Below are 20,085 nucleotides of genomic sequence, written 5' to 3' on the forward strand. Positions count from 1 at the left end.
ACGAGTTTTGGCTAAAAACGGTGAGCTCGAACTTTCTCAAAATACATCCGAATGACATAATTTTGGTGTCAACTCAACGTATGTACTCCCAATAGTCCGAAAAATTGATCTAAATTGCATTTCACTCCGGATTATCCCTTTAAGTGACGGATCAGGAGGACGCTCAAGAAATTTGGTGACCTTTGACCTCTAGGGGGCGCTATAATTCAGAAACATGCCTTTTGGCCTGTAGCAGCTGTTGTGCTTAGAATTACAATGGACTAGTGGTGTCTGGTAATACTGCGGAAGATCCTTACGTTGAAAGATGGCAACTCATGACATCAACGTAATTGATTCGGCTGCCATATTGGATTTAATCAAAAACACTAATATTTTCGGAGGTCACAAATTTCATTTGATCCTCACCGAAATTGGCACAGACCATCTTCAGACCACGCCTTGACACTGCGTTGATTTCTGTAACAATTGACGGAAGCGTTTGCCTGTCGCAGTCAATCTAAATTGGTGGCGAAGCCGCCAAACAGGAAGTGAGCACATATCTCGGCAACCTTTGCGTCTATCAAAACCAAACTTGGTATATGGACTTGTGATCCCATCGGGAGGACGGCCAAGCAGTTTGGTGACCTTTGCATCCGATCTGCACGAAACCTCACACGGATGATCTTCAGCCCGACTGTAACATACACCTCGCTTTTCGGAACGATGTCTTAAACCGTTCGCCCGCAACAGCCAATCGAAATTGGCGGCAAAGCCGCCGAACAGGAAGTGAGCTCGCATCTCGGCCAATCTTGGGTTGATTGACATCAAAATTCTTGTGACTGCTCAAAACTACATACCTGACCGTAACGAGTTACCGTGGCAACTCTGGCCTTTTGACTTGCCTGCTTGGCCCCCACATTGCTGCTTGCAGCTATATTCTCTGTGTATATTTTTTTGTGTAGAAATCGGAATATTGTATGCGAAAGGGGAGTCAAAGAAAATACACACGGCCTCATTTGAAAAATACCTTTTCGAGTGCCTCAGACTCACTACCAGATTGAAACACACGGCTGAGTATTCGATTTTTTAAGTCCCTTATTTGTTCTAAAAAGCCTTTCAAACGTGTCAATGACGTCATTCATTAGCAGGATGCTAGTGTGTTATGGGCAACAACGACCAAGCCTGTGAGAAACCAAAGGGCCATAAGTAATTGTTCATTCAACTTTCAACCTATAACCCATATTGAGCTTGCAGAAACTAAAATCCAATCTTCGATTTTTCAATGACAATCAGGTGAAACAGACCAATTTAGCCATCTAGCCCCTGCTGACTAGTGCTGACTAGTGTTGACTAGTGCTGACTAGTGCTGACTAGTGTTGACTAGTGCTGACTAGTGTTGACTAGTGCTGAGTCTGACTAGTGCTGACTAGTGCTGACTAGTGTTGACTAGTGCTGACTAGTGTTGACTAGTGCTGACTAGTGCTGACTAGTGTTGACTAGTGCTGACTAGTGCTGAGTCTGACTAGTGCTGACTAGTGTTGACTAGTGCTGACTAGTGCTGACTAGTGTTGACTAGTGCTGATAGTGTTGACTAGTGCTGACTAGTGCTGACTAGTGTTGACTAGTGCTGAGTCTGACTAGTGTTGACTAGTGCTGACTAGTGCTGAGTCTGACTAGTGTTGACTAGTGCTGACTAGTGCTGAGTCTGACTAGTGCTGACTAGTGCTGACTAGTGTTGACTAGTGTTGACTAGTGCTGACTAGTGTTGACTAGTGCTGACTAGTGTTGACTAGTGCTGACTAGTGTTGAGTCTGACTAGTGTTGACTAGTGCTGACTAGTGTTGACTAGTGCTGACTAGTGTCGACTAGTGTTGACTAGTGCTGACTAGTGCTGACTAGTGCTGAGTCTGACTAGTGCTGACTATTGTTGACTAGTGCTGACTAGTGCTCACTAGTGCTGACTAGTGCTGACTAGTGTTGACTAGTGTTGACTAGTGCTGACTAGTGCTGACTAGTGTTGACTAGAGCTGACTAGTGTTGACTAGTGGTGACTAGTGCTGAGTCTGACTAGTGCTGACTAGTGTTGACTAGTGCTGACTAGTGTTGACTAGTGTTGACTAGTGTTGACTAGTGCTGAGTCTGACTAGTGCTGGTTTTACATTACAGGGTTATCTCGACACAAATACATAGACCCGCTAGCCGCTGTAGGCTTTGAGAAACACTGACGCAGCCTCAAACTTCTATTAGTTGAGGCCCAATCATGGCAGACTTTGGGGTCATGGGGCCCACCTACACATACCTCACCCCACCCCTCATCAAATCATCATTATGATTATCATATCACAATTAGCACTAGTCAGCACTAGTCAGACTCAGCACTAGTCAGCACGAGTCAGCACGAGTCAGCACTAGTCAACACTAGTCAGCACTAGTCAGACTCAGCACTAGTCAACACTAGTCAACACTAGTCAGCACTAGTCAGCACTAGTCAACACTAGTCAGACTCAGCATTAGTCAACACTAGTCAGACTCAGCACTAGTCAGCACTAGTCAGCACTAGTCAGACTCAGCACTAGTCAGCGCAAGTCAGCACTAGTCAGCACTAGTCAACACTAGTCAGACTCAGCACTAGTCAACACTAGTCAGCATTAGTCAGCACTAGTCAGTACTAGTCAGCACTAGTCAACACTAGTCAGACTCAGCACTAGTCAGACTCAGCACTAGTCAACACTAGTCAACACTAGTCAGCACTAGTCAGCACTAGTCAACACTAGTCAACACTAGTCAGCACTAGTCAACACTAGTCAGACTCAGCACTAGTCAGACTCAGCACTAGTCAACACTAGTCAGCACTAGTCAACACTAGTCAGACTCAGCACTAGTCAGACTCAGCACTAGCCAGACTCAGCACTAGTCAGCACTAGTCAACACTAGTCAGCACTAGTCAGCACTAGTCAACACTAGTCAACACTAGTCAGACTCAGCACTAGCCAGACTCAGCACTAGTCAGCACTAGTCAACACTAGTCAGACTCAGCACTAGCCAGACTCAGCACTAGTCAGCACTAGTCAACACTATTCAGCACTAGTCATCACTAGTCAACACTAGGGCTTTGACTTTTGGCCAAAAATCATATTCGAAGTTTGTTTGTTTATTAATATCAAACTTCGAATATATTCGAATATTTGTTAATAATATTTTGACCATTAGTTTTACGCTATTGAAAAACACGCAGCATTCATTAAGCTGAATTTCCTTTCCCTGCTCTCCCTCCGTCTCTCTATCACTCATGCGTCTGTGTCTCTCTCTCTCTCTCTCACTCTCACACAAACACACACACACACACGCGCGCGCGCGCACACAGCCCCTCCACTCCGTGCACATCGCGTCTGTCTCCATGAAAACAAGACCCCTTGAAGCTTTATTGCACCGACATAACTCTGCTCGGGTGGAGGCACTATGCATACAATTTTACCAGTATTTAAGTAGGCTAGTCTAAACTCATTCTCCATGGCCCGCTTTCTCTCGTCCTCCCTCGTGTGCGCTCAATGGACACCCGTCCCTCGACATGCATCCTAAACATTTACAATCGTGAAAGCAATGACGCATAGAAGACAACAAGCTAAATTATCCGGTTAACATGATTAGTATGCTGCACAGATTAAAACTCTTGCATTCAAGTTGACTGACCATCTCAATACCAATGTCTTCCAACTCCAAGACTTAAAAGGGCCTGTCCCAATGAGGAAGTTACTATTAGCTTACCTGAGACTTACACACACGTGGGGAAACTGAATAGGCTAGTCAAAAACCACTCGCTAACATCACCTACAGGAGCCCAGATGACCAGCCTTGCTGATGAGCTCATGATTCACGACTTTACCAGATGTGAGAAAGCTGCTGAATCTGAAAACAACGTTTGCATGCAAACACATGTACAAAAAAATAATGCTCATAACAGGTTCGAATATTAAGAGCGGCCTAAAATTCGTTCGAATATCATATCTTTTTCAAAAAGTCTAATTATATTCGAATAACGAAGTTCGTAGTCAAAGCCCCAGTCAACACTAGTCAACACAAGTCAGACTCAGCACTAGTCAACACTAGTCAGCACTAGTCAACACTAGTCAGACTCAGCACTAGCCAGACTCAGCACTAGCCAGACTCAGCACTAGTCAGCACTAGTCAACACTAGTCAACACTAGTCAGCACTAGTGAGCACTAGTCGGCACTAGTGAGCACTAGTGAGCACTAGTGGGCATTAGTCGGCACTAGTCAGCACTAGTCGGCACTAGTGAGCACTAGTCGGCACTAGTGAGCACTAGTGGGCACTAGTGGGCACTAGTCGGCACTAGTCGGCACTGGTCAGCACTAATTAGCACTAGTCGGCACTAGTCGGCACTAGTCTGCACTAGTGAGCACTAGTCCGCACTAGTCGGCACTAGTGGGCACTAGTCGGCAATAGTCAGCACTAGTGGGCACTAGTCGGCACTAGTCGGCACTAGTGAGCACTAGTCGGCACTAGTGAGCACTAGTCGGCACTAGTGCGCACTAGTGGGCACTAGTCGGCACTAGTGGGCACTAGTGGGCACTAGTGGGCACTAGTGAGCACTAGTCGGCACTAGTGGGCACTAGTGGGCACTAGTGAGCACTAGTCGGCACTAGTGGGCTATAGTCGGCACTAGTGAGCACTAGTCGGCACTAGTCGGCACTAGTGAGCACTAGTCGGCACTAGTCAGCACTAGTGAGCACTAGTCGGCACTAATGAGCACTAGTCGGCACTAGTCGGCACTAGTGAGCACTAGTCGGCACTAGTGAGGACTAGTCGGCACTAGTCGGCACTAGTGAGCACTAGTCGGCACTAGTCGGCACTAATGAGCACTAGTCGGCACTAGTGGGCACTAGTCGGCACTAGTGGGCACTAGTCGGCACTAGTGAGCACTAGTCGGCACTAGTGGGTACTAGTCGGCACTAGTGAGCACTAGTGGGCACTAGTGGGCACTAGTGGGCACTAGTCGGCACTAGTGGGCACTAGTCGGCACTAGTCGGCACTAGTGGGCACTAGTGAGCACTAGTCGGCACTAGTCAGCACTAGTGAGCACTATTGTGTACTAGTCGGCACTAGTCAGCACTAGTGAGCACTAGTCGGCACTAGTGAGGACTAGTCGGCACTAGTGGGCACTAGTGAGCACTAGTCGGCACTAGTGGGTACTAGTCGGCACTAGTCAGCACTAGTGAGCACTAGTGGGTACTAGTCGGCACTAGTCGGCACTAGTCGGCACTAGTGGGTACTAGTCGGCACTAGTCGGCACTAGTGAGCACTAGTCGGCACTAGTCGGCACTAGTGAGCACTAGTCGGCACTAGTCGGCACTAGTCGGCACTAGTGAGCACTAGTCGGCACTAGTCGGCACTAGTGGGCACTAGTCGGCACTAGTCAGCACTAGTCGGCACTAGTGGGCACTAGTGGGCACTAGTCGGAACTAGTGGGCACTAGTGAGCACTAGTCGGCACTAGTGGACACTAGTCGGCACTAGTGTTCACTAGTCGGCACTAGTGTTCACTAGTCGGCACTAGTGGGCACTAGTGGGCACTAGTGGGCACTAGTGGGCTAGTGGGCACTAGTCGGCACTAGTCGGCACTAGTGGGCACTAGTCGGCACTAGTGAGCACTAGTGGGCACTAGTGGGCACTAGTCGGCACTAGTGTTCACTAGTCGGCACTAGTGGGCACTAGTGGGCACTAGTGGGCTAGTGGGCACTAGTCGGCACTAGTCGGCACTAGTGGGCACTAGTCGGCACTAGTGAGCACTAGTGGGCACTAGTGGGCACTAGTCGGCACTAGTGAGCACTAGTCGGCACTAGTGAGTACTAGTCGGCACTAGTTAGCACTAGTGAGCACTAGTGGGTACTAGTCGGCACTAGTCGGCACTAGTCAGCACTAGTGAGCACTAGTCGGCACTAGTGAGCACTAGTCGGCACTAGTGAGGACTAGTCGGCACTAGTCGGCACTAGTGAGCACTAGTGGGCACTAGTCGGCACTAGTCGGCACTAGTGAGCACTAGTGAGCACTAGTGGGTACTAATCGGCACTAGTCGGCACTAGTCAGCACTAGTGAGCACTAGTTGGCACTAGTCGGCACTAGTCGGCACTAGTGGGCACTAGTGAGCACTAGTCGGCACTAGTCGGCACTAGTGGGTACTAGTCGGCACTAGTCAGCACTAGTGAGCACTAGTGGGTACTAGTCGGCACTAGTCGGCACTAGTGAGCACTAGTCGGCACTAGTGGGCTCTAGTGGGCACTAGTCGGCACTAGTCGGCACTAGTGAGCACTAGTCGGCACTAGTCGGCACTAGTGGGTACTAGTCGGCACTAGTCGGCACTAGTGAGCACTAGTCGGCACGAGTCGGCACTAGTCGGCACTAGTCGGCACTAGTCGGCACTAGTGAGCACTAGTCGGCACTAGTCAGCACTAGTGAGCATTAGTCGGCACTAGTCAGCACTAGTCGGCACTAGTGGGCACTAGTGGGCACTAGTGGGCACTAGTGGGTACTAGTCGGCAGTAGTCGGCACTATTGAGCACTAGTCGGCACTAGTGAGCACTAGTCGGCACTAGTCGGCACTAGTGAGCACTAGTCGGCACTAGTCAGCACTAGTCGGCACTAGTGGGCACTAGTGGGCACTAGTGGGCACTAGTGAGCACTAGTCGGCACTAGTGGACACTAGTCGGCACTAGTCGGCACTAGTGTTCACTAGTCGGCACTAGTGTTCACTAGTCGGCACTAGTCGGCACTAGTCGGCACTAGTGGGCACTAGTCGGCACTAGTCGGCACTAGTGAGCACTAGTGAGCACTAGTGGGTACTAATCGGCACTAGTCGGCACTAGTCAGCACTAGTGAGCACTAGTTGGCACTAGTCGGCACTAGTCGGCACTAGTGAGCACTAGTCGGCACTAGTCGGCACTAGTGGGTACTAGTCGGCACTAGTCAGCACTAGTGAGCACTAGTGGGTACTAGTCGGCACTAGTCAGCACTAGTGAGCACTAGTCGGCACTAGTGGGCACTAGTCAGCACTAGTGAGCACTAGTCGGCACTAGTGAGCACTAGTCGGCACTAGTGGGTACTAGTCGGCACTAGTCGGCACTAGTGAGCACTAGTCGGCACGAGTCGGCACTAGTCGGCACTAGTGAGCACTAGTCGGCACTAGTCGGCACTAGTGAGCACTAGTCGGCACTAGTCAGCACTAGTGAGCATTAGTGGGTACTAGTCGGCACTAGTCGGCACTAGTGGGCACTAGTGGGCACTAGTGGGTACTAGTCGGCACTAGTCGGCACTAGTGAGCACTAGTCGGCACTAGTCGGCACTAGTGAGCACTAGTCGGCACGAGTCGGCACTAGTCGGCACTAGTGAGCACTAGTCGGCACTAGTCGGCACTAGTGAGCACTAGTCGGCACTAGTCAGCACTAGTCGGCACTAGTGGGCACTAGTGGGCACTAGTCGGCACTAGTGGGCACTTGACTAGTGCTGACTAGTGCTCACTAGTGCTGACTAGTGCTGACTAGTGTTGACTAGTGCTGACTAGTGCTGACTAGTGTTGACTAGTGCTGACTAGTGTTGACTAGTGGTGACTAGTGCTGAGTCTGACTAGTGCTGACTAGTGTTGACTAGTGCTGACTAGTGTTGACTAGTGTTGACTAGTGTTGACTAGTGCTGAGTCTGACTAGTGCTGGTTTTACATTACAGGGTTATCTCGACACAAATACATAGACCCGCTAGCCGCTGTAGGCTTTGAGAAACACTGACGCAGCCTCAAACTTCTATTAGTTGAGGCCCAATCATGGCAGACTTTGGGGTCATGGGGCCCACCTACACATACCTCACCCCACCCCTCATCAAATCATCATTATGATTATCATATCACAATTAGCACTAGTCAGCACTAGTCAGACTCAGCACTAGTCAGCACGAGTCAGCACGAGTCAGCACTAGTCAACACTAGTCAGCACTAGTCAGACTCAGCACTAGTCAACACTAGTCAACACTAGTCAGCACTAGTCAGCACTAGTCAACACTAGTCAGACTCAGCATTAGTCAACACTAGTCAGACTCAGCACTAGTCAGCACTAGTCAGACTCAGCACTAGTCAGCGCAAGTCAGCACTAGTCAGCACTAGTCAACACTAGTCAGACTCAGCACTAGTCAGACTCAGCACTAGTCAACACTAGTCAGCATTAGTCAGCACTAGTCAGTACTAGTCAGCACTAGTCAACACTAGTCAGACTCAGCACTAGCCAGACTCAGCACTAGTCAACACTAGTCAACACTAGTCAGCACTAGTCAGCACTAGTCAACACTAGTCAACACTAGTCAGCACTAGTCAACACTAGTCAGACTCAGCACTAGTCAGACTCAGCACTAGTCAACACTAGTCAGCACTAGTCAACACTAGTCAGACTCAACACTAGTCAGACTCAGCACTAGTCAACACTAGTCAACACTAGTCAGCACTAGTCAACACTAGTCAGACTCAGCACTAGTCAGACTCAGCACTAGTCAACACTAGTCAGCACTAGTCAACACTAGTCAGACTCAGCACTAGTCAGACTCAGCACTAGCCAGACTCAGCACTAGTCAGCACTAGTCAACACTAGTCAGCACTAGTCAGCACTAGTCAACACTAGTCAACACTAGTCAACACTAGTCAGACTCAGCACTAGCCAGACTCAGCACTAGTCAACACTAGTCAGACTCAGCACTAGCCAGACTCAGCACTAGTCAGCACTAGTCAACACTAGTCAGCACTAGTCAACACTAGGGCTTTGACTTTTGGCCAAAAATCATATTCGAAGTTTGTTTGTTTATTAATATCAAACTTCGAATATATTCGAATATTTGTTAATAATATTTTGACCATTATTTTTACGCTATTGAAAAACACGCAGCATTCATTAAGCTGAATTTCCTTTCCCTGCTCTCCCTCCGTCTCTCTATCACTCATGCGTCTGTGTCTCTCTCTCTCTCTCTCACTCTCACACAAACACACACACACACACGCGCGCGCGCGCGCACACAGCCCCTCCACTCCGTGCACCTCGCGTCTGTCTCCATGAAAACAAGACCCCTTGAAGCTTTATTGCACCGACATAACTCTGCTCGGGTTGAGGCACTATGCATACAATTTTACCAGTATTTAAGTAGGCTAGTCTAAACTCATTCTCCATGGCCCGCTTTCTCTCGTCCTCCCTCGTGTGCGCTCAATGGACACCCGTCCCTCGACATGCATCCTAAACATTTACAATCGTGAAAGCAATGACGCATAGAAGACAACAAGCTAAATTATCCGGTTAACATGATTAGTATGCTGCACAGATTAAAACTCTTGCATTCAAGTTGACTGACCATCTCAATACCAATGTCTTCCAACTCCAAGACTTAAAAGGGCCTGTCCCAATGAGGAAGTTACTATTAGCTTACCTGAGACTTACACACACGTGGGGAAACTGAATAGGCTAGTCAAAAACCACTCGCTAACATCACCTACAGGAGCCCAGATGACTAGCCTTGCTGATGAGCTCATGATTCACGACTTTACCAGATGTGAGAAAGCTGCTGAATCTGAAAACAACGTTTGCATGCAAACACATGTACAAAAAAATAATGCTCATAACAGGTTCGAATATTAAGAGCGGCCTAAAATTCGTTCGAATATCATATATTTTTCAAAAAGTCTAATTATATTCGAATAACGAAGTTCGTAGTCAAAGCCCCAGTCAACACTAGTCAACACAAGTCAGACTCAGCACTAGTCAACACTAGTCAGCACTAGTCAACACTAGTCAGACTCAGCACTAGCCAGACTCAGCACTAGCCAGACTCAGCACTAGTCAGCACTAGTCAACACTAGTCAACACTAGTCAGCACTAGTGAGCACTAGTCGGCACTAGTGAGCACTAGTGAGCACTAGTGGGCATTAGTCGGCACTAGTCAGCACTAGTCGGCACTAGTGAGCACTAGTGGGCACTAGTGGGCACTAGTCGGCACTAGTCGGCACTGGTCAGCACTAATTAGCACTAGTCGGCACTAGTCGGCACTAGTCGGCACTAGTCTGCACTAGTGAGCACTAGTCCGCACTAGTCGGCACTAGTGGGCACTAGTCGGCAATAGTCAGCACTAGTGGGCACTAGTCGGCACTAGTCGGCACTAGTGAGCACTAGTCGGCACTAGTGAGCACTAGTCGGCACTAGTGGGCACTAGTGGGCACTAGTCGGCACTAGTGGGCACTAGTGGGCACTAGTGAGCACTAGTCGGTACTAGTCGGCACTAGTGGGCACTAGTGGGCACTAGTGAGCACTAGTCGGCACTAGTGAGCACTAGTCGGCACTAGTGGGCTATAGTCGGCACTAGTCGGCACTAGTCGGCACTAGTGAGCACTAGTCGGCACTAGTCAGCACTAGTCGGCACTAGTGGGCACTAGTGGGCACTAGTCGGCACTAGTGGGCACTAGTGGGCACTAGTGAGCACTAGTCGGCACTAGTGGACACTAGTCGGCTCTAGTCGGCACTAGTGTTCACTAGTCGGCACTAGTCGGCACTAGTGGGCACTAGTGGGCACTAGTGGGCTAGTGGGCTAGTGGGCACTAGTCGGCACTAGTCGGCACTAGTGGGCACTAGTCGGCACTAGTGAGCACTAGTCAAGGTCAAGGTCAAGGTCAAGGTTAAGTTTATTGCCATATAGTGAAGATACACAATAGGAATGTTTTACAGCCAATTCACGTATGCATATGGTTGACAGCAACAGACATATAATAGACATAGACATGACAATAATGACAATAGAAGCTGAGGTATTAATGTTGAAAGTGCTGATGATATGCAGGCAGAGAGCAGTTAAGTAAAGTGCAGTGGACAACAGTAAAGGTGCAAAACAGTGCGTCAGTGCATTCAGTCCTAGAGAGAGTTCGAACTGTGATTGAAAAGCCTGGCAGCTGTAGGGAAGAAGCTCAGGCGATGCCTGGACTTCACTGCTCTCGGGAGCCGTAGCCTTCTCCCAGAGGGGAGCATTTGGAAGAGGGCGGAGCCTGGATGTAAAGGGTCCTCCATGATCTTTTTTGCCCTCTTCAATGCCCTGGTGTTGTGGAGTAACTCCAGGCTGGGTAGGGTGGTGCCAATCACCCTCTCAGCTGTGCGGATCACACGCTGCAGTTTAGCCTTGTCCTTGGCTACTGCAGCAGGGAACCATGTGATGATGGACTGTGTGATGATGGATTCGATGATGGTTGTGTAGAACTGGGTTAGTATTGACTTGGGCAACCTGAATTTCTTTAGCTGTCGCAAGAAGAACAGCCGCTTATGTGCCTTTTTCAGAAGGGCCAAGGTGTTAAGGCCCCACTTCAGGTCACGGGAGATGGTTAGCCCTAGGAAGCGGCAGTGTTCTGCAGTGGCCACTGGGGTGTTCCCCAGCATGAGGGGTGGGGGCGGGGCTGCGCTTCTCCTGAAATCCACCACCATCTCCACTGTTTTTAGGGCATTCAGCTCCAGATTGTTCAGGCTACACCAGCTTTGCAGCCGCTCAATCTCCCTCCTGTAGGCAGACTCATCCCCCCTGGATATAAGACCCACCAGGGTGGTGTCGTCTGCAAATTTCAGGAGCTTGACTGATGGGTCAAGAGAGGTGCAGCTGTTGGTGTAGAGGGTGAAGAGGGCGGGGGAGAGGACACAGCCCTGAGGAGAGCCCGTACTGGTGGACCTGGAGCTAGAGATGCAAGACCCCAGCTTCACCCGCTGGGTCCTGTTGGTGAGGAAGTCGGTTATCCACTTGCATGTGGAGACCGGAACCCGCAGCTGGGATAGCTGGCGCTCCAGGATGTGAGGCAGGATTGTATTAAAAGCCGAGCTGAAGTCCACCAACAGGATCCTGGCATAGGTCGCTGCAGTGTCCAGGTGTTGTAAGATGTAATGCAGAGCCATATTCACAGCATCCTCTGTGGATCTGTTGGCTCTGTAGGCGAACTGCAGGGGATCCAGTGCAGGATCCGTGATGGACTTCAGGTGAGCCAGGACGAGGCGCTCCATCACCTTCATGGCCACTGAGGTCAGAGCGACGGGTCTGTAGTCATTCAGACCCGATACTTTGGCCTTCTTGGGGATGGGGATGATGGTCGCAGCCTTGAAGCATGCTGGAATGCGCTCCAGCTCCAGGGAGGTGTTGTAGATGTGAGTGAACACCGGGGCTAGCTGGTCCGCGCAATGCTTCAGGGCTGATGGTGATACAGAGTCCGGGCCCGGGGCTTTTCTGGGGTTCTGTCTCCTGAACAGGCGTCTCACCTGCTCCTCGGTGACAGAGAAGGGGGCGGGGTTGTGAGTGGTGGTGGGGGACTGGGGGGGGGGACTCTACCTCGAACCTGCAGTAGAACTCGTTGAGCTCGTTGGCAAGGGGGAGGCTGTCAGGCGTCGGTGGAGGCTTGGGTCTGTAGTTTGTTATTTTCTTCAGGCCTTTCCAGACGGAGGAGGGGTTGCCTTGAGACAGCTGTTGCTGTAGCTTCTCTGCGTACCGGTGTTTAGCCTCCTTCACTGCCTTAGTGAATCTGTACTTGGCCTGCTTGAACAGATGACAGCTCCCACTACGCCTGGCCGCCTCCTTCTCCTTCCTTAACTGCTTAAGCTGGGGGGAGAACCAGGGCTTGTCGTTGTTGTAGGTCTTCCTGGAGCGGAGAGGCACACAAACCTCCTCACAGAAGCCGATGAATGATGTTACGGTGTCAGTGTATTCATCTTGGTTGTTGTTAGCTTCTGGCCCTGCCCACTCAAAGGCCTGGTCGCAGCCAGCCCACTCCAGGCAGGCGCGGAGATGCTCCTGTTCCTCACCGGACCACACTCTGAACTGGCTCACTACAGGTTTCGAGAGTTTTAATTTCTGCCTATAGCGGGGTATCAGGTGGATGAGGTCATGGTCGCTATTTCCCAGTGCAGCACGCTGGACAGAGTGATAGGCCTGCCGGATAGTACAGTAGCAGTGGTCAAGAATATTGTCTCCCCGGGTGGTGCATGTGACTTGTTGCCTGAACCTAGGGAGCGCCCGGCTGAGATTTGCTTTGTTGAAGTCGCCCACAACTATGACAAAACTATCCGGGTGCTGGCGTTCCACACTCATTACATGCTCAGCCAGTGTGTCTACCGCTGTAGTGACGTCAGCGGACGGTGGAATGTAGACACACATGAGAGTAAATGAGCTGTACTCACGGGGGGAATAGAATGGACGGCAGAGGATACAGAGGGATTCCAACTCGGTAGAACAATGCCGGCTGATCACTGTGACATCACGACTCCATCGGTTGTTGACGAAGAGCAATAGTCCTCCACCCCTCGACTTGTTCACTGCCGCAAAGTCTCTGTCTGCCCGAAACGAGGAGAAGCCTTCCAACTCCACAGCCTCGTCAGGTGTAGCTGGTGACAGATGGGTCTCCACGAACGCAAACACAGCTGATGAGCGAAAGTCGTTGCTTCGTGCAACAAGGCACTGGAGTTCATCCATTTTATTGCAGATGGAGTTCACATTTGCGAGGAATATTCCCGGAAGAGGTGGTCTCGTTCCCCTCCGGCGTAGACGAACCAGGGAGCCGGCTCGCTTTCCCTGCCGTCTTTTGATCCACCTGAGAGCACCGGCGAAGAACGCGGTGCCTCTTACAAGAATATCCAAAACATCCGTGGAACGGGTGAGCAGATCGGGGTATAAGTCCGGCGGGGTTGAACCCCTAAAGTGCAGTAATTCCTCCATTGTGTAAGACGGCAAACAGGACACAGAGACGTTACTAAACAAGGAAAACAAACAGACCACAACATACGGAGAGGCTACGGCTGCCATGGACGGCGCCATCTTGGATCTCGCGAGACTGGGCACTAGTGGGCACTAGTCGGCACTAGTGAGCACTAGTCGGCACTAGTGAGCACTAGTCGGCACTAGTGAGCACTAGTCGGCACTAGTCGGCACTAGTGAGCACTAGTCGGCACTAGTGAGTACTAGTCGGCACTAGTTAGCACTAGTGAGCACTAGTGGGTACTAGTCGGCACTAGTCAGCACTAGTCGGCACTAGTCAGCACTAGTGAGCACTAGTCGGCACTAGTGAGGACTAGTCGGCACTAGTCGGCACTAGTCGGCACTAGTGAGCACTAGTGGGCACTAGTCGGCACTAGTCGGCACTAGTGAGCACTAGTGAGCACTAGTGGGTACTAATCGGCACTAGTCGGCACTAGTCAGCACTAGTGAGCACTAGTTGGCACTAGTCGGCACTAGTCGGCACTAGTGAGCACTAGTCGGCACTAGTCGGCACTAGTGGGTACTAGTCGGCACTAGTCAGCACTAGTGAGCACTAGTGGGTACTAGTCGGCACTAGTCAGCACTAGTGAGCACTAGTCGGCACTAGTCGGCACTAGTGGGTACTAGTCGGTACTAGTCAGCAGTAGTGAGCACTAGTGAGGACTAGTCAGCACTAGTCGGCACTAGTGAGCACTAGTGAGCACTAGTCGGCACTAGTCGGCACTAGTGAGCATTAGTCGGCACTAGTCGGCACTAGTGGGCACTAGTCGGCACTAGTGAGTACTAGTCGGCACTAGTCGGCACTAGTGAGCACTACTCGGCACTAGTCAGCACTAGTGAGCACTAGTCAGCACTAGTGGGCACTAGTCGGCATTAGTCAGCACTAGTCAGCACTATTGAGCACTAGTCGGCACTAGTGGGCACTAGTCGGCACTAGCCGGCACTAGTGGGCACTAGTGGGCACTAGTCGGCACTAGTGAGCACTAGTGGGCACTAGTCGGCACTAGTCGGCACTAGTGAGCACTAGTCGGCACTAGTGGGCACTAGTCGGCACTAGTCAGCACTAGTGAGCACTAGTGGGTACTAGTCGGCACTAGTCAGCACTAGTGAGCACTAGTCGGCACTAGTGGGCACTAGTCGGCACTAGTGGGCACTAGTCGGCACTAGTCGGCACTAGTGAGCACTAGTCGGCACTAGTCGGCACTAGTGAGCACTAGTCGGCACTAGTGAGCACTAGTCGGCACTAGTGAGCACTAGTCGGCACGAGTCGGCACTAGTCGGCACTAGTGAGCACTAGTCGGCACTAGTCAGCACTAGTGAGCATTAGTGGGTACTAGTCGGCACTAGTCGGCACTAGTGGGCACTAGTGGGCACTAGTCGGCACTAGTGGGTACTAGTCGGCACTAGTCGGCACTAGTGAGCACTAGTCGGCACTAGTCGGCACTAGTGAGCACTAGTCGGCACGAGTCGGCACTAGTCGGCACTAGTGAGCACTAGTCGGCACTAGTCGGCACTAGTGAGCACTAGTCGGCACTAGTCAGCACTAGTCGGCACTAGTGGACACTATTGGGCACTAGTCGGCACTAGTGGGCACTAGTGGGCACTAGTGAGCACTAGTGGGCACTAGTGGACACTAGTCGGCTCTAGTCGGCACTAGTGTTCACTAGTCGGCACTAGTCGGCACTAGTGGGCACTTGACTAGTGCTGACTAGTGCTCACTAGTGCTGACTAGTGCTGACTAGTGTTGACTAGTGCTGACTAGTGTTGACTAGTGGTGACTAGTGCTGAGTCTGACTAGTGCTGACTAGTGTTGACTAGTGCTGACTAGTGTTGACTAGTGTTGACTAGTGTTGACTAGTGCTGAGTCTGACTAGTGCTGGTTTTACATTACAGGGTTATCTCGACACAAATACATAGACCCGCTAGCCGCTGTAGGCTTTGAGAAACACTGACGCAGCCTCAAACTTCTATTAGTTGCGGCCCAATCATGGCAGACTTTGGGGTCATGGGGCCCACCTACACATACCTCACCCCACCCCTCATCAAATCATCATTATGATTATCATATCACAATTAGCACTAGTCAGCACTAGTCAGACTAAGCACTAGTCAGCACGAGTCAGCACGAGTCAGCACTAGTCAACACTAGTCAGCACTAGTCAGACTCAGCACTAGTCAACACTAGTCAACACTAGTCAGCACTAGTCAGCACTAGTCAACACTAGTCAGACTCAGCATTAGTCAGCACTAGTGAGCATTAGTGGGTACTAGTCGGCACTAGTCGGCACTAGTGGGCACTAGTGGGCACTAGTCGGCACTAGTGGGTACTAGTCGGCACTAGTCGGCACTAGTGAGCACTAGTCGGCACTAGTCGGCACTAGTGAGCACTAGTCGGCACGAGTCGGCACTAGTCGGCACTAGTGAGCACTAGTCGGCACTAGTCAGCACTAGTCGGCACTAGTGGGCACTAGTGGGCACTAGTGGGCACTAGTGAGCACTAGTCGGCACTAGAGGACACTAGTCGGCTCTAGTCGGCACTAGTGTTCACTAGTCGGCACTAGTCGGCACTAGTGGGCACTTGACTAGTGCTGACTAGTGCTCACTAGTGCTGACTAGTGCTTACTAGTGTTGACTAGTGTTGACTAGTGCTGACTAGTGCTGACTAGTGTTGACTAGTGCTGACTAGTGTTGACTAGTGGTGACTAGTGCTGAGTCTGACTAGTGCTGACTAGTGTTGACTAGTGCTGACTAGTGTTGACTAGTGGTGACTAGTGCTGAGTCTGACTAGTGCTGACTAGTGTTGACTAGTGCTGACTAGTGTTGACTAGTGTTGACTAGTGTTGACTAGTGCTGAGTCTGACTAGTGCTGGTTTTACATTACAGGGTTATCTCGACACAAATACATAGACCCGCTAGCCGCTGTAGGCTTTGAGAAACACTGACGCAGCCTCAAACTTCTATTAGTTGCGGCCCAATCATGGCAGACTTTGGGGTCATGGGGCCCACCTACACATACCTCACCCCACCCCTCATCAAATCATCATTATGATTATCATATCACAATTAGCACTAGTCAGCACTAGTCAGACTAAGCACTAGTCAGCACGAGTCAGCACGAGTCAGCACTAGTCAACACTAGTCAGCACTAGTCAGACTCAGCACTAGTCAACACTAGTCAACACTAGTCAGCACTAGTCAGCACTAGTCAACACTAGTAAGACTCAGCATTAGTCAACACTAGTCAGACTCAGCACTAGTCAGCACTAGTCAGCACTAGTCAGACTCAGCACTAGTCAGCGCAAGTCAGCACTAGTCAGCACTAGTCAACACTAGTCAGACTCAGCACTAGTCAGACTCAGCACTAGTCAACACTAGTCAGCATTAGTCAGCACTAGTCAGTACTAGTCAGCACTAGTCAACACTAGTCAGACTCAGCACTAGTCAGACTCAGCACTAGTCAACACTAGTCAACACTAGTCAGCACTAGTCAGCACTAGTCAACACTAGTCAACACTAGTCAGCACTAGTCAACACTAGTCAGACTCAGCACTAGTCAGACTCAGCACTAGTCAACACTAGTCAGCACTAGTCAACACTAGTCAGACTCAGCACTAGTCAGACTCAGCACTAGCCAGACTCAGCACTAGTCAGCACTAGTCAACACTAGTCAGCACTAGTCAGCACTAGTCAGCACTAGTCAACACTAGTCAACACTAGTCAGACTCAGCACTAGCCAGACTCAGCACTAGTCAGCACTAGTCAACACTAGTCAGACTCAGCACTAGCCAGACTCAGCACTAGTCAGCACTAGTCAACACTAGTCAGCACTAGTCATCACTAGTCAACACTAGGGCTTTGACTTTTGGCCAAAAATCATATTCGAAGTTTGTTTGTTTATTAATATCAAACTTCGAATATATTCGAATATTTGTTAATGATATTTTGACCATTATTTTTACGCTATTGAAAAACACGCAGCATTCATTAAGCTGAATTTCCTTTCCCTGCTCTCCCTCCGTCTCTCTATCACTCATGCGTCTGTGTCTCTCTCTCTCTCTCTCACTCTCACACAAACACACACACACGCGCGCGCGCGCGCACACAGCCCCTCCACTCCGTGCACATCGCGTCTGTCTCCATGAAAACAAGACCCCTTGAAGCTTTATTGCACCGACATAACTCTGCTCGGGTGGAGGCACTATGCATACAATTTTACCAGTATTTAAGTAGGCTAGTCTAAACTCATTCTCCATGGCCCGCTTTCTCTCGTCCTCCCTCGTGTGCGCTCAATGGACACCCGTCCCTCGACATGCATCCTAAACATTTACAATCGTGAAAGCAATGACGCATAGAAGACAACAAGCTAAATTATCCGGTTAACATGATTAGTATGCTGCACAGATTAAAACTCTTGCATTCAAGTTGACTGACCATCTCAATACCAATGTCTTCCAACTCCAAGACTTAAAAGGGCCTGTCCCAATGAGGAAGTTACTATTAGCTTACCTGAGACTTACACACACGTGGGGAAACTGAATAGGCTAGTCAAAAACCACTCGCTAACATCACCTACAGGAGCCCAGATGACTAGCCTTGCTGATGAGCTCATGATTCACGACTTTACCAGATGTGAGAAAGCTGCTGAATCTGAAAACAACGTTTGCATGCAAACACATGTACAAAAAAATAATGCTCATAACAGGTTCGAATATTAAGAGCGGCCTAAAATTCGTTCGAATATCATATATTTTTCAAAAAGTCTAATTATATTCGAATAACGAAGTTCGTAGTCAAAGCCCCAGTCAACACTAGTCAACACAAGTCAGACTCAGCACTAGTCAACACTAGTCAGCACTAGTCAACACTAGTCAGACTCAGCACTAGCCAGACTCAGCACTAGCCAGACTCAGCACTAGTCAGCACTAGTCAACACTAGTCAGCACTAGTGAGCACTAGTCGGCACTAGTGAGCACTAGTGAGCACTAGTGGGCATTAGTCGGCACTAGTCAGCACTAGTCGGCACTAGTGAGCACTAGTCGGCACTACTGAGCACTAGTGGGCACTAGTCGGCACTAGTCGGCACTGGTCAGCACTAATTAGCACTAGTCGGCACTAGTCGGCACTAGTCGGCACTAGTCTGCACTAGTGAGCACTAGTCCGCACTAGTCGGCACTAGTGGGCACTAGTCGGCACTAGTCGGCACTAGTGAGCACTAGTCGGCACTAGTCGGCACTAGTGAGCACTAGTCGGCACTAGTGGGCACTAGTAGGCACTAGTCGGCACTAGTGGGCACTAGTGAGCACTAGTCGGTACTAGTCGGCACTAGTGGGCACTAGTGGGCACTAGTGAGCACTAGTCGGCACTAGTGGGCTATAGTCGGCACTAGTCGGCACTAGTCGGCACTAGTGAGCACTAGTCGGCACTAGTCAGCACTAGTGGGCACTAGTGGGCACTAGTGGGCACTAGTCGGCACTAGTGGGCACTAGTGGGCACTAGTGAGCACTAGTCGGCACTAGTGGACACTAGTCGGCTCTAGTCGGCACTAGTGTTCACTAGTCGGCACTAGTCGGCACTAGTGGGCACTAGTGGGCACTAGTGGGCTAGTGGGCTAGTGGGCACTAGTCGGCACTAGTCGGCACTAGTGGGCACTAGTGAGCACTAGTGGGCACTAGTGGGCACTAGTGAGCACTAGTCGGCACTAGTGAGCACTAGTCGGCACTAGTGAGCACTAGTCGGCACTAGTGAGTACTAGTCGGCACTAGTTAGCACTAGTGAGCACTAGTGGGTACTAGTCGGCACTAGTCAGCACTAGTTGGCACTAGTCAGCACTAGTGAGCACTAGTCGGCACTAGTGAGGACTAGTCGGCACTAGTCGGCACTAGTCGGCACTAGTGAGCACTAGTCGGCACTAGTCGGCACTAGTGAGCACTAGTGAGCACTAGTGGGTACTAATCGGCACTAGTCGGCACTAGTCGGCACTAGTCAGCACTAGTGAGCACTAGTTGGCACTAGTCGGCACTAGTCGGCACTAGTGAGCACTAGTCGGCACTAGTCGGCACTAGTGGGTACTAGTCGGCACTAGTCAGCACTAGTGAGCACTAGTGGGTACTAGTCGGCACTAGTCAGCACTAGTGAGCACTAGTCGGCACTAGTCGGCACTAGTGGGTACTAGTCGGTACTAGTCAGCACTAGTGAGGACTAGTCGGCACTAGTCGGCACTAGTGAGCACTAGTGGGCACTAGTCGGCACTAGTGAGCATTAGTCGGCACTAGTCGGCACTAGTGGGCACTAGTCGGCACT

Source organism: Sardina pilchardus, chromosome 8 (genome assembly GCF_963854185.1).
Source record: "Sardina pilchardus chromosome 8, fSarPil1.1, whole genome shotgun sequence".
Taxonomy (NCBI): Eukaryota; Metazoa; Chordata; class Actinopteri; order Clupeiformes; family Clupeidae; genus Sardina; species Sardina pilchardus.